The sequence below is a fragment of the Saccopteryx bilineata genome, chromosome 8 (genome assembly GCF_036850765.1).
Source record: "Saccopteryx bilineata isolate mSacBil1 chromosome 8, mSacBil1_pri_phased_curated, whole genome shotgun sequence".
Taxonomy (NCBI): Eukaryota; Metazoa; Chordata; class Mammalia; order Chiroptera; family Emballonuridae; genus Saccopteryx; species Saccopteryx bilineata.
Window position 1 is genome coordinate 77,053,928 of NC_089497.1, and position 14,075 is coordinate 77,068,002.

The following is a 14,075-nucleotide window of genomic DNA, read 5'->3' on the forward strand; positions in this document are numbered from 1 at the left end:
GCTGTTGCTTGGTTCACATTTGGATTGCATCATATTTGGGACAGTTACATTTAGTGCTGCTATGAACATTTTGTTCATGCACTTTGTGTAGAAAATATACATTTCCTTTGGGTATATGCCTAGATATGGAATTAGAGGGTGATAAATTATGTATATATTCAGCTTTAGTAGATATAGCTAAACAATTTCCAAAGTCGTTTTACCAATTTATCTCCACAGCAGTGGATGAAAATTCCAGTCATAACATGTCTATACTCACTAAAAGCTTTTTGTTTTTGTTTTTTATTGAGAGGTGGGGAGGCAGAGACAAACTCCTGCATGCACCCCAACCAAGATCCACCCACCAAACCCCTACCAGGTGATACTATGCCCTGGGCCACAGCTCTGTTGCTCAGCAACTAAACTATTTTAGCTCCTAAGGGGTGAGTGTAAGGACCAGCCTCAGCACCCGGGGCCAACTTTGCTTAAACCATTTGAGCCATTGTTGCAGGAAGGGAATATATATATAGAGAGAGATGGAGGGGTGGAGGAAGGAGTAAAGAAGCAGATGGTCATTTCTCCTGTGTGCACTGACCAGGAATCAAACCCAGGACTTCCACACACTGTGCCTATGCTCTACCACTGAGCCAACCAGCCAGGGCCAATTATAACTTTTTTTTGTTAACTTTATTTTAAAATAAAAATTTGTTATGGCTAGAGTGTGTAGTGGTATTTTTTTTAGCTTTAGTTTGCATTTCCCTGATGACTAATGATATTGAGCACTTTTTATATGTTTCAGTGGTCCCCAACCCCTGGGCTGCAGACCAGTACCGGTCCGTGGGCCATTTGGTACCCGTCCGCAGGAAAAGAATAAATAACTTACATTATTTTCATTTTATTTATATTTAAGTCTGCATGATGTTTTATTTTTAAAAAATGACCAGATTCCCTCTGTTACATCCATCTAAGACTCACTCACTCTTGATGCTGTCTCAGTCACTTGATACATTTATCCATCCCACCCTAAAGGCTGGTCCGTGAAAATATTTTCTGACATTAAATCGGTCCGTGGCCCAATAAAGTTTGGGGACCACTGTGTTTACTGACCATTTGGATATCTTCATTTATAAAATACATGTCTGAGAAAATACTATTGTCTATATTTCTATTGGCTAACATTTTTTTATTAATTGTATAACTCTTATATGTTCTGAGCAGGGCTTTGTTATTTAAATAATGCAAATAACTTCTTCAACTCTGTCACTTACCTATTTATTTATTTATTTTTCATTGACTTTAGCAAAGAGAGAGGAAGGGAGACAGAGAGGCAAGAACATTGATCTGTTCCTGATGTGCCTTGACGGGGATTGAACCAGCAATCTCTGTGCTTTGGGACGATGCTTTAACCAACCAAGTCAAATGGCCAGGGCTATTTTTAAAACTTTGTTGTTAAAAAAAATATTTTAATTTTAATGTGTTTTAGTTTATAAAAATTATTTTATAATTACTACTTTTATGTCCTATTCAATTCATCTCTACTTCCTTCCATGTCATTCTTCTGTGATAGTCATCATTCTTCTGATAGCTATCATTTCTTTATGACATCAACTGAATCTTTTATTTTTTCAGCTTTAATATTTAGATTAACAATTCATCTCATATTTATTTTTGGATCCAGTGTGAGATACAGATAATTTTTATATGGGTAGTCAATTGATCCAATATTATTTATTAATAAAAATACACAAATTGTAACCTTCATATCTATCAGAGTCACCTTTGTCATAAATTACTATGTACACTCAAATATTAGGAATAATTATTTACAATATATTCCTTTCCTAAGATATTATATGATGAGAGAGTATTGAATTACATCAAATAATTTTCTCTAACTATTCAGATGATCATGATTTTCCTACATTATTTTATCAACTTTAAGGAAAGATATAAATTGTGTTTAGAGAGAGAGATATGTATTTATTTATTAGTAGACCAATTTTCCATTTCTAGAGTAAACTCAGTGTTTTTGATATATAGGTAGATATAATATATATCATACATATATCCCATTTATATCATATCATGTGATGTACATATACAAACTATATAAAAATATATATGTATATATGTAGACATATATATGTATTTATATATACTATATAATAGAATCATATGTATATGAATCTATTATATTATATGCATTGTATATATATGAAACCATAAACATATATATCACATATATACTACCAATGATACATTTTATGGATATAATATACAGTATGCATTATAAATACATGGTTATTAAATATTTTGTATGCATTATATACATATATATATTCCATATGATCTCTGGCTTTCATTAAGAAATTCTAAAATATTTTTAGTTCATCTTTATCAGAAAGAGATGTGTAATCTAGAAATTTTAAAGAGTCCTAATTTTCTATAATTGTTTATAATAACATTATATTTTTAGTATCTATAGGACCTGTGTGTGTGTGTCTGTGTGTGTGTGTGTGTGTGTATACTTCTTTTATATGGTGATATTGATGCATTTTGTGTTTTACAATATCTTTTTCCTGATCTGTCCTGGCTTAATTTTATGACTTTATTAGATTTCCCTTTTTTTAATTGTTATTAATTTTTAATTTATTGTGCTTACATGGATTCAAATGTCCCACTGAATATAACTTCATCACCCCCTATCCCTGTGTCTTTTTTATACCTCCTTTTCCCCCTCACCCTAAATCCCTCCCCTTTCCCACTAAGATTTGCTGTCCTATTGTCTATATCTCTATGTTATGTATATATAGTTTCACTAATCCCTTTACCTTCTCTGATACCAACGCCTCACACCCTTCCCTCTGACTACTGTCGCTCTGGTCCATGTGACCCTGCCTCTGCCTCTATTCTGTTCCTCAGTTATTTTGTTCATTAGATTCCACATATATGTGAGATCATATGGTATTTTTCTTTCTCTGCTTGGCTTATTTCACTTAGCATAATAATATCCAGATCCGTCCATGCTGTCACAAAAGGTGAGATTTCTTTCCTTTTCACGGCCACTTAGTATTTCATTATGTATATGTACTACTATTTTTAATCCACTCGTCCACAGACAGACACGTGGGCTGTTTTCAGATCTTGTCTATTGTAAACAGTACTGTGATAAACATGGGGGTGCATAACTTCTTTTGAATCAGATTTGGTATTTTTAGGATATATTCCTAAAAGTGGGATAGCTGGGTCAAAAGGCAGTTCCATTTTTTAAATTTTTTGAGGAAACCCCATACAGTTCTCCACAATGGCTGCAGAAGTCTACTTTCCCACCAGCAGTGCAGGAGGGTTCCCTTTTCTCCACACCCTTGCCAGCACTTATTTTGTGTTGTTTTCTTAATGAACACCAATCTGACAGGTTTGAGGTGGTATCTCATTGTGGTTTTAATTTGCTTGTCTCTGATGATTAGTGACATTGAACATTTTTTCACATGCCTATTGGCCATTTGTATGTCCTCTTTGGACAAGTGTTTATTCAGTTCTTTCACCCATTTTAATTGGATTATTTAACTCTCTAGTGTTGAGTTTTAGAAGCTCTCTATAAATTTTGGTGATTAACCCCTTCTGAGACATATTGGTGAATATGTTCTCCCATTGTATGGGTTGCATTTTTATTTTGTTCATAGTGTCTTTTGCTGTGCAAAACCTTTTCAGTTTGATATAGTCCAATTTGTTCATTCTGTCCTTTATTTCACTTGCCCATGGAGAAAAATCGGCAAAAATATAACAACAAGAGATATCGGTGAGTTTACTGCCTGTTTTCTTCCAAGTTGTTTATGGTTTCATAACTTACTTTTATCCATTATCCATTTTGAGTTTATTTTTGAGAATGGTGTAAGCTGGAGGCCTAGTTTTATGTTTTGCATGTACCCGTCCAATTTTCCCAACAACATTTATGAAAGAGACTGTCTTTACCCCATTGTATACTCTTACATACTTTGTCAAATATCAATTGACCATAAAGGTGTGGGTTTATTTCTGGGTTCTCAGTTCCGTTCCATTGATCTGAATGCCTGTTCTTATGCCAGTAGCCAGCTGGTTTGATATCAGGAAGTGTGATACCTCCCACTTTATTCTTCATTTTCAAGATTGCTGAGGCAATTTGTGTTCTTTCAGTTTCATATAAATTTTTTTCTTTTTTCTTTTTTTTTTGTATTTTTCTGAAGTTGGAAACGGGGAGGCAGTCAGACAGACTCCCGCATGTGCCCGACTGGGATCCACCCGGCATGCCCACCAGGGGGCGATGCTTGGCCCATCTGGGGCATTACTCTGTTGCAACCAGAGCCATTCTAGTGCCTGAGGCAGACGCCATAGAGCCATCCTCAGCGCCCGGGCCAACTTTGCTCCAATGGAGCCTTGGCTGTGGGAGAAGGAAAGAGAGACAGAGAGGAAGGAGAGGGGGAGGGTTGTGGAGAAGCAGATAGGCGCTTCTCCTGTGTACCCTGGCCGGGAATCAAACCTGGGACTCCTGCACGCTAGGCCGGCACTCTAGCACTGAGCCAACTGGCCAGGGCTCATATAAATTTTTGAAATATTTGTTCTATATCTTTGAAGTATGCCATTGGTATTTTAATAGGAATTGCATTGAATTTATAGATTGTTTTGGGTAATATAGACATTTTAATGATGTTTATTCCTCCTATTCATAAACACAGTATATGCTTCCAGTTGTTTGTATCATCCTTGATTTCTATTACCAGTGTTTGATAATTTTTCGAGTACAAGTCCTTTATCTCTTTGGTTAAATTTACTCCTAAGTACTTTATTTTTTGTTGCAATAATGAAGGGAATTTTTTCCTCAATTTCTCTTATAGACAGTTTATTGTTGGTGTGTGGGTGGAGTGCAGAGCACATTTCTAGCAGCTGTGGCTGATGAAAAATTGTGAGAATACTCCAGCTCCCAGAACCCTCCTGGGCATATCTAGGAAGGGAGCTTGCCCGCTATAAAGATATGACTCAGTGCTAACTAGGCAGCTTCCTGATCCTTTTAGCCATTAGCTGTGAAGGACATGCTGTAACACCCTATAGGTTAAACCTGTGTATATAAGCTAGCTTGCTTCCTGAATAAAGTGGATCTGCGTCACTGAACCTGGTCCCCAGAGTCGGGTCTCTGCATTTCCATCATTCTCACCCTTAGCAGGACTTGTCCACAACTGGTGCCCAACATGGGGCAGGGACCTAACCGGCATCCAAGGGACGGATGAGTGACCCTCTGCAATGGGAAACCTTCTCTCCCACTCTTGAGCCCCACAGGCTCGAGCCCTGCATGCCCTATTGCAGAGTAAGCAAGTTAAAGTTAGTGAAAAGGATCTTTGTACTTACTGGGAGATCCTCTCAGGTTTCAATCCTTGGCTCTGGGACACGCCTCTTTGGGACCCAGATACTTGGGCCCGAGCTTTCCGGCAAGTCCGTTCAGCTGAAGTACATGGGGGACAAACCTTCCCTCTCAGCCTCATTCCTGCCCTGCTAGTGATACATGCCTGCCTGACCAGTGCTCCTGCTGGGGACCCTCCGCCGGTGCCAAAGATATTGCTGGCTGCCTCTCTCTCTGGGGAGCCCCTACCTCCCTATTCGCCCTCTTCCACAGAGGAGGAAAGTAGTTTAGCCTCTGAGTTTGACAAAATTGTGCAGAAACAAAACCAACCGAATTGCTAACTGCACCATCAACTCTGCCACTGAAAAAAGCAGAGGTCACTACTTCAGCATTCCTTGCCAGGGCTCAATGCCCCCACCTCAGCCTCTCAGATGCCATTTTCTCCAACACGTGTTCCTGCCGCAGACCCATGGGACAGCCTATATGCCACTATGTGTCTTTTTTCTTTCTGTTTGTCTTATCTCTCACTCTCTCTCTCCCCTGCCCCTCTCTCTGAAATGAAGCTGGAAAAACTCAGCCACAGCACAGTGGTGGGGATCACACCCTCTTCTAATGCAAGGGAGAGGCTATGCTTGTGTTTTTTAGCCAATTTGGATACCAGGAACCCCTCAACCTGCTTGACAGGGTTTCTTGGACACCCACTGAATGGTTCAGTTTTCACCCATCCAAAGCCACAGCCCTGGTCTTTTCCACACTGACTATGCCTGAGGGGAAGAGGTCCTCAGCACTCCAGAAGAAGATCTCACAGCCGGCGTGTGTGCCCCATCACCTGGGGGGATGTGGAGGCTTTGGGGGGCAGGCCCAGAGAATTTCCCCTGATGGGCCTTCAAGCCCAGGTGCTCTGTTCTTGCTTATATGTGCTATAGTGACCCCTGACTACCAGACGCAGGTGGATCCACACATCTGGGAAGCTTTTCCCCACCCTGGCATTATTCTGCCCGTAGAGACAACAGCAAGCTGTCATTCATCAAGTCCAATTAATATTAATTAAAAGAGAAGGGGAATATGTGGTTGGAGTGCAGAGCACATTCCTAGCAGCTGTGGTTGATGCAATGCTGTGAGAATACTCCAGCTCCCAGAACCCTCTTCAGCATACCCAGGAAGGTAGCTCGCCCGCTATAAGGTAATGACTCAATGCTAACCAGGCAGCTCCCTGATCTTTTTAGCCATTGGCTATGAAGGACATGCTATAACACCCTATAGGCTGAACCTGTGAATATAAGCTAGCTTGCTTCCTTAATAAAGCAGATCTGCGTCACTGAATCTGGTCCCTGGAGTCAGAATTTTGGGTCTCCATCGTCCTCACCCAGTTGTGGACAAGTCCTGCCAGGGGTGAGGACAACAAAGATGCAAAGACTCAACTCCAGGGACCAAGTTCAGTGATGCAGATCCTCTTTATTTAGGATGTAAGCTACCTTATATACACAGGTTTAGCCTATAGGGTGTTACAGCATGTCCTTCATAGCCAATGGCTGAAAAGATCAAGGAGCTGCGTGGTTGGCGCTGAGTCACTTCCTTATTGTGGGCAAGCTCCCTTCCTGGGTATGCCCTGGAGGTTTCTGGGAGCTGGAGTATTCTCACAGCATTGCATCAGCCACAGCTGCTAGGAATGCACTCTGTGCTCCACCCACATTGTGTATAAAAATGCTAGTTTTCTAAATATTAATTTTATATCCTGCCACTTTGCTGAATTCATTTATCAGGTCTAGTTGTCTTTTTACTGAGATGTTAGGGTTTTCTGTGTACAGTATCATATCATCAGCAATAATGATATTTTTTACTTCTTTTCCAATTTGGATTTCTTTTACTTCTTCTTCTTGTCTGATTGCTGTGGCTAGGACTTCCAGCACTATTTGAATAAGAGTGGTGAAAAGGGGCATCCCTGCCTTATTCCTCATCTTAAGGGGATTGCTTCTAATTTTTGCCCAATTGAGTATGATGTTGGCCATGGGTTTTTCATAAATGGCCTTTATTATGTTGAGGTATGTTCCCTGTATTCCCACTTTACAGAGAGTTTTGATCATAAATGTGTGCTAAATTTTATCAAATGCATTTTTTGCATCTATTGATATTACCATGTGATTTTTATTATTCCTTTGATTTATGTGATGAATTGCATTTATTGATTAGTGTATATTGTAACAGCCTTGTCCCCTCCAAATAAATCCCAATTGATCATGTTGTATAATTTTTTTTATGTATTGCTGGATTAGGTTTGCTAATATTTTGTTGAGAATTTTAGCATCTAAGTTCATCAGGGATATTGGGCTATAGTTTTCTTTTTTTGTGGTGTCTTTACCTGGTTTTGGAATTAGGATTATGCTTCCTCATAAAAGAAACTTGGAAGTCTTTCTCCTCTTGAATGTTTTGAAATAGCTTGAGAAGGATAGGTAACGTTCTTCTTTGAATATTTGGTAAAATTCACCTGTGAAGCCATCTGGTCCAAGAGTTTTGTTTGCTGGGTGTTTTTTCATAACTGTTTCAATTTCATCTGTTGTAATCAGTCTGTTTAGATTTTCTGATTCTTCCAGATTGAGTTTTGAAAGATTATTTGTATCTAGGAATTTATCCATTTTGCCTAGGTTATTCAATTTTTTGGTATAGAGATCTTCATCATTTGTTTTTGTTTTTTACAATGCTTTGTATTTCTGTGGTGTCAGTTGTTACTTCTCCACTTTCATTTCTAATTTTATTTCATTGAATTCTCTCTTTTTCTCTTGATGAGTCTGGTTAAAGGTTCATCACTCTTGTTTACCTTTTCAAGAAACCAGCTCTTTGGTTTTATTTATCTTCTTTTTTTTTTTTTTTTTTAGCCTCTATATCATTTACTTGCACTCTGGTCTTTTTTATTTTCTTCCTTCTACTTCTTCTGGGTTTTATTTGCTGCTCTTTTTCTATTTCTTTTAGATGCAGGGTTAAGTTGTTTATTTCAGCTTTTTTTTTTCCTGTTTAAGGTATGCCTGTAATGTTATGAACTTCCCCCTCAGGACTGCTTTCTCTGTATTCCATAAATTTTGAGTTGTTTTGTGTTCATTTTCATTTGTTTCAAGAAAATTTTTTATTTCTTCCTTGATCTCATTGTTAAACCATTCATTATTTAATAATATTCTATTTAATCTTCAAGTGTTTGAATGTTTTTTTAGTTTTTCTATGGTTACATTTAGGGTTATTACTGATATGTAGTTGTTTATTGCCATTTTATTCTTTAAATCTATAATCCTCTGTTTTAAAAAATTTTTACAGTAGGTCTCTTTACATTTCTTATAGTACTGGTTTCCTTGTAATAAATTCCTTGAGTTTGTGATTTGTTTGTTTTTTGTTTTTGTCTGGGAAGCTTTTCATTTCTACTTCAATTTTAAACAATAGTAATGCTGGATAAAGAAGTCTTGACTATAGGTTCTTGCTTTGCAAAACTTTGAATATTTCTTGCCAATGCCTTCTGGCCTCAAGTGTTTTTGTTGAGAAGTTGGATGTCATCCTTATGGGGGTTCCTCTGGGGGTAATTAACTGCTTCTTTCTTGCAGCTTTTACAGTGTGTCCATAAAGTCATGGTGCACTTTTGACCAGTCACAGGAAAGCAACAAAAGATGATAGAAAAGTGAAATCTGCACCAAATAAAAGGAAAACCCTCCCAGTTTCTGTAGGGTTGTGTGGCAGCATGTGTGCATGTGCAGATGATGACATAACACTGTGTATACAGCAGAGCAGCCCACAGCCATGCCAGTCAAGATGTGGATGGTACAGAGGAAAGTTCATTGTGTTCTGTGGCTCACTAAATTAGAATCCATGACCAAAGTGCAATGTGAATATCGGCACATTTATAACAAAGTGCCACCACATAGGAATAACATTACTCAGTGGGATGAGCAGTTAAAGGAAGCCAGCAATTGGGTGAAGAATCCCCATTCTGGTAGGCCATCAGTCAGTGATGAGTCTGTAGAGGCTATACAGGATAGCTACCTAAGGAGCCCTAAAAAATCTGAGCATGAGCTCACATAAAACTGCATTCAATAGGTATGAAACTGGGAGAGTTTTCCTTTTTTTGGTGCAGATTTTACATTTCTATCATCTTTTGTTGCTTTCCTGTGACCAGACAAAGTGCACCATGACATTACGGACACACTTTAGTAATCTTTCTTTGTCTCTTAACTCTGACACTTTAATTATGATGTGTCTTACTGTAGGCCTCCTTGGGTTCCTCTTTAATGGAACTCTCTGTGCTTCTTGAACTTCTGTGACTTGTTCCTTCATCAATTTAGGAAATTTTTCAGCTATGATTTCCAACAGTTTCTTTATTCCTGGTTCATTCTCTTCTCTTTCAGGAACCCCTATGATGCAAATATTTTCTCTCCCTGTTGTCACAGAGCTCTCTTAAAATTTCTGTAGAATTTTTGATATTGTATTTGTCATTTCTGACAGGTTCTTTCTTAAGATTTCAATGTCCTTTTTGATGCTTGCTATCTCTTTATCTAGGTGCTCATTATGTCCATCCATTTTTACTCTAAGATCCTTGAGCATCCTAAAAATCATTGTTTTAAACTCTGCATCTTGTATTTTGATTACTTTCATCTCATTCAGTTCTTTTTTCTGGGGATTTCTCTTGTTGATTCCTTTGAGTTGCATTTCTGAGTCTGCCCATTTTGTCTGTGTATTAGGTATCTCACTTTGAAATTTTTGTGTGGTCTTTATGAAAAAGATGGGCTTGGTAGTACTCTCCTAGGCTACTTGTTCTAAAAATGCTTCCTGAGAGTACTATTTTCCCTCTTTTTGTACATGATTATTAGATGCAGTTAGTCCTTTCATGTGTATGGTTGTCCCTTCAGGCTGGCTGGCTGTAAAGGTCAACCTTAATTATGTGTATTAGACAGTGTTCAATGTCTGTCCTGTTGTACATATTTATTCTCCACAGTGTCTGATATCTGCTAGACTCCACCTTTGGGTGTGCTGCATGTATAAGTAGTTGAGTCTAAGGTTGGCATTGTGTGCCATCCACTACCAGTAGTGTTGGCTCTAGTTCTTCTTGGTTTGACATCAGCTGTTGTTTGTAACATACTGTGGTCTACTAGTCTGCAGCTACTGCACTTTCTGCTGTTTGTGTCCTGATTTTCTGTGACTGGGTACTGTGAGTGGGGCCAAACTTTGTATAAGGGTCAGCTTCCTCCTGCTTAGAGATGACAACAGCTCTGTAAAAGTCCCAAGCTCTGTAAAATTTGTCTCCACTTTTCATCTGCTCCTCTTTTTCTTGTAGCTCCCTGTTCTTCCCACAGAGTCTTCTGTATTAAGACTATAGTGTGGGCTCAGATTGGCTTCACCCAACCAACCCTTCTATATGTTGCATGCTTAGTGGGTTAGAGCAAGTGAGGTTGTGAATACAATGTTTGTGGGACCCCCTACTTCAGGAGTCTCTTGGTCAGGAGCTCAGTATAGGGAATGTGACCCCTATTACAGAGCCTAATACCTCAGCCACTGAAGGATACTCAATTTTTTTTTCTCCCCAACAAGGTGAGCAGCAGTTTCAGACTGAGTATGGCTGATAGTCCCCTCTGCAGAATTTCTTTTAGCTGCTGAGAGACCAATCTCAGAGAAGGAGACTAAGAGAGTTGTCTCCTGGGGCTGACTGTGCCCCTGCTGAAGGTGGCTAAGCCTCTCGACTAGATTCACAGGGACTCACACTTTAAATGTCCATGCTCTAAGCCTCTCTCTTTTTCCATATGGAAACTATCTTAGCAGGACAAAATATCCAGATCCCAGGCCAGATGACGACTGTGAATCTCCACTGACACATGAGCTGCTATGCCAGTGCTGATCACAGAGAATGGAACTCACTTCAGCTGGGCCTGGTGTGGGGAGATTTTATTTAGGATACCACTCTAGCAAGGGTTGTTAGGTCATGAACCAATGCTTTCTGCAACTGGCTCCTGAATGTGCCAGCCCTGGGCCTCCCAAGCAGAAACCCATTGCAGACCAGTGGAAGACACTGCCCGTGACTGGCCCTCAGCAACCTCCTTGGAGCCACAAGCAATTCAATGTTTGCGGCTGCCTCTGCTGGGCACAGGTATACATGGAAATACCCAGCTGCACTCCTAGGCTGGCTTTTACCCACTATATTCCTGGGGGAAAATCTGCTTACTCAGCCAAGTTTCCCTGAGTCTCGCCTCCTGAAGCCTGTCTGCTGGCTGCTTCTTGGGCTCAGCCTCTAAAGAAAACCTCTGCTAGAGTCTAGAGCCTGCAGCAATTCAGTGATTAGAAAAGGTGGTAGGTGTGGTTCCGCCTTTGACCCCAGGTGTCAGTCTGTACAAACTTTTTTCACAGCCCTGAGTAGGGTGTGGCCCTAGGGTTTGAGTGGGTGTGGCCTCTGAGACCCAGAGGTGTGGTTTGCCCATCTCTGGGTAGTTTTGGCTGAGTGTCTTATGAGGTGGAAGGACCAATCATAGACTTGGTAGAGTGTGAAGGGGAGATGTGGTCTCAACACTGGAAAACTGAGTCACTGAAGCACCTCCTGCTTCCTGGTCTCTCAGGACAACCCCTCACCATGCTTAGGGTAGGAGAGACTCCTGAGAGTGAAGTAGCTGTTTTCCCCCAGGCTGATGTCGCACAAAGAAGATGCTCAGCCCAAGAAAGATGGAGAATGCAGTACTGGAGAATGATTCAGCACAGGAGTTCTGGTGGCCATCCCCCACAGTGTTTCTCCCTGGGCCTCCAACTTTACACTCTCCTCCTGCAACTCCAGTCCTCTCAGCTCTCCCCCCCCAGAGCCCCAATTAAGTTGGTATAAACATAGTTTTCTGTGCGGGTCCTTTAAAATGGAGTCTGCGTCTGAGAGTTGTGTCTCTTTCTTGTGGACAGAAACAGTTCTTTTCACAGTTGAATGCTGTCTGGGCACCTCTTCTAGGTTCTGGGGCTCTAGGCTGAGGCTCTGAGCTTGCAGCTGTGGACCCACACCTCTCAGGGCAACCCACCCCGCCGTGAGAGTCCCTCCTCCAGACCCTCAGCTACCGCTCGCTTCTGGGAGCAGGACAGCTCTTTCCAGGTCTCCACCCTTCCTACCAGTCTTGGTGTGGTTTCTTAGGTGATCCTTGGTTGTAGAGTCCTCTTACTTAATCCAAAGTTGGTTTTTCAAGATGATTGTTCTTAAATTAAGTATTAATCCAATTTGGTCCTGGGAGGTGAAAGTTGGATGTCTCCCTATGCCATTGCCATTTTTCTCTAGATTTATTTTAAAGAAATGATTTTTACTTTATTGAATTTATTCAGTATGCTTTTGTTTTCCCTTTTAGAAACTTCTGCTTTTGTCCTTATTTCTTGCTTATTTCTCTGGATATAATTTATTATGTTTCTTTTTAACTTTCTGAGAACATGGAATTGTTACCCAAACTAACCCTACCTAAAGCAAGTCTCAAAGAATTCCAAGAAGGCTAAAGGTCATTAGTCTAAGTATCTATTTCAAGAAGAAAAAGAAAATTAAAATTTAATGTGTAATTTTTACTTTCATTTAATTAAAATTATTTTGATTTTATATATATCTTTTTTCTTTAACTTGTTTTTTAGAAGTACATTTCTTAAATTTCAAATATTTAGTGATTTTTTTATTTGTCAATTATTGATTGTTTTTTCAAACTCTCTTTTATTAATTATTATTATCTCACATTTTGAGGCATCGCTATTGAGTATACACATATTTAGGATGTTGACATTTTTCTCATTGACCTTTTATAATTATGAATGTTCCTCTTTACATCTATGAAAATTTCTTGTTTAAGGTGTCCTCCACATATCAATGTCAACTTTCTTTGGGATATATAGTTTTGTAGGTATAACTTTTCCCTTTCTTTCCTTTCAATTTTTTAATATCCTTACATGTAATTGATTCTCTAACATGCAGAACACAGATTTTAAAGAATTTTTATTTATTATACTGACAAATAAATGTTGCATATATTTAAGATGTACAACATGATGTTATGATATATGGAATACAGATTTTCAAAATTCAGTCTTAAAATTTCATTATCAATTAAAATAATTTAATTATCTATGCCTTTATCTCTCATTAGTTTTAATCTTCTCAGTATAAAGGCTAGGAATATATGGAACAATTAATTTCAACTGAATCTGGAGACTTCTGAAAGACAGAGACCTATGAGGACAGGCTATCTGCTGAATAGTAAATAAAGCTAACTATTTAGCTTGCGATCTGTTGAGGCTACTTGTCATCATGGGATAAAGCCTGGACTTTAAATTTAGACTTGGGTTCACACCTTGCCTCTGACACTTTCTAGTCATTTAACATTAGGCAAGTATCTAATCGCTCTGGTATTCAATTCCTTCATTCATCATTGAGGAAAATAAGTAATAGCTAAACCACAGGGACGACATGAGAATTAATACTGTTTATGGAAAACAGCTAACATAGGTCCTGCCACATAGCAGAGGCTGAAAAACAGTAGCTTTCTTTAGAATTATAAGTAAACCCCTCTTGGACTTATTTCTCAGGCTGACAATTAACATTGTTTGTGATGAGAAATAAATATGAATAAATAATTTTCTTTGTATTTCAGGAAAGCTATTTTATGTTGTCATTACAGAAATCTGATGAATAGACAGAGTAAAGTGTTTGATTATTTTACAAAGAAACTTTGATCCAGAAGCAACATTGAATAAAGAT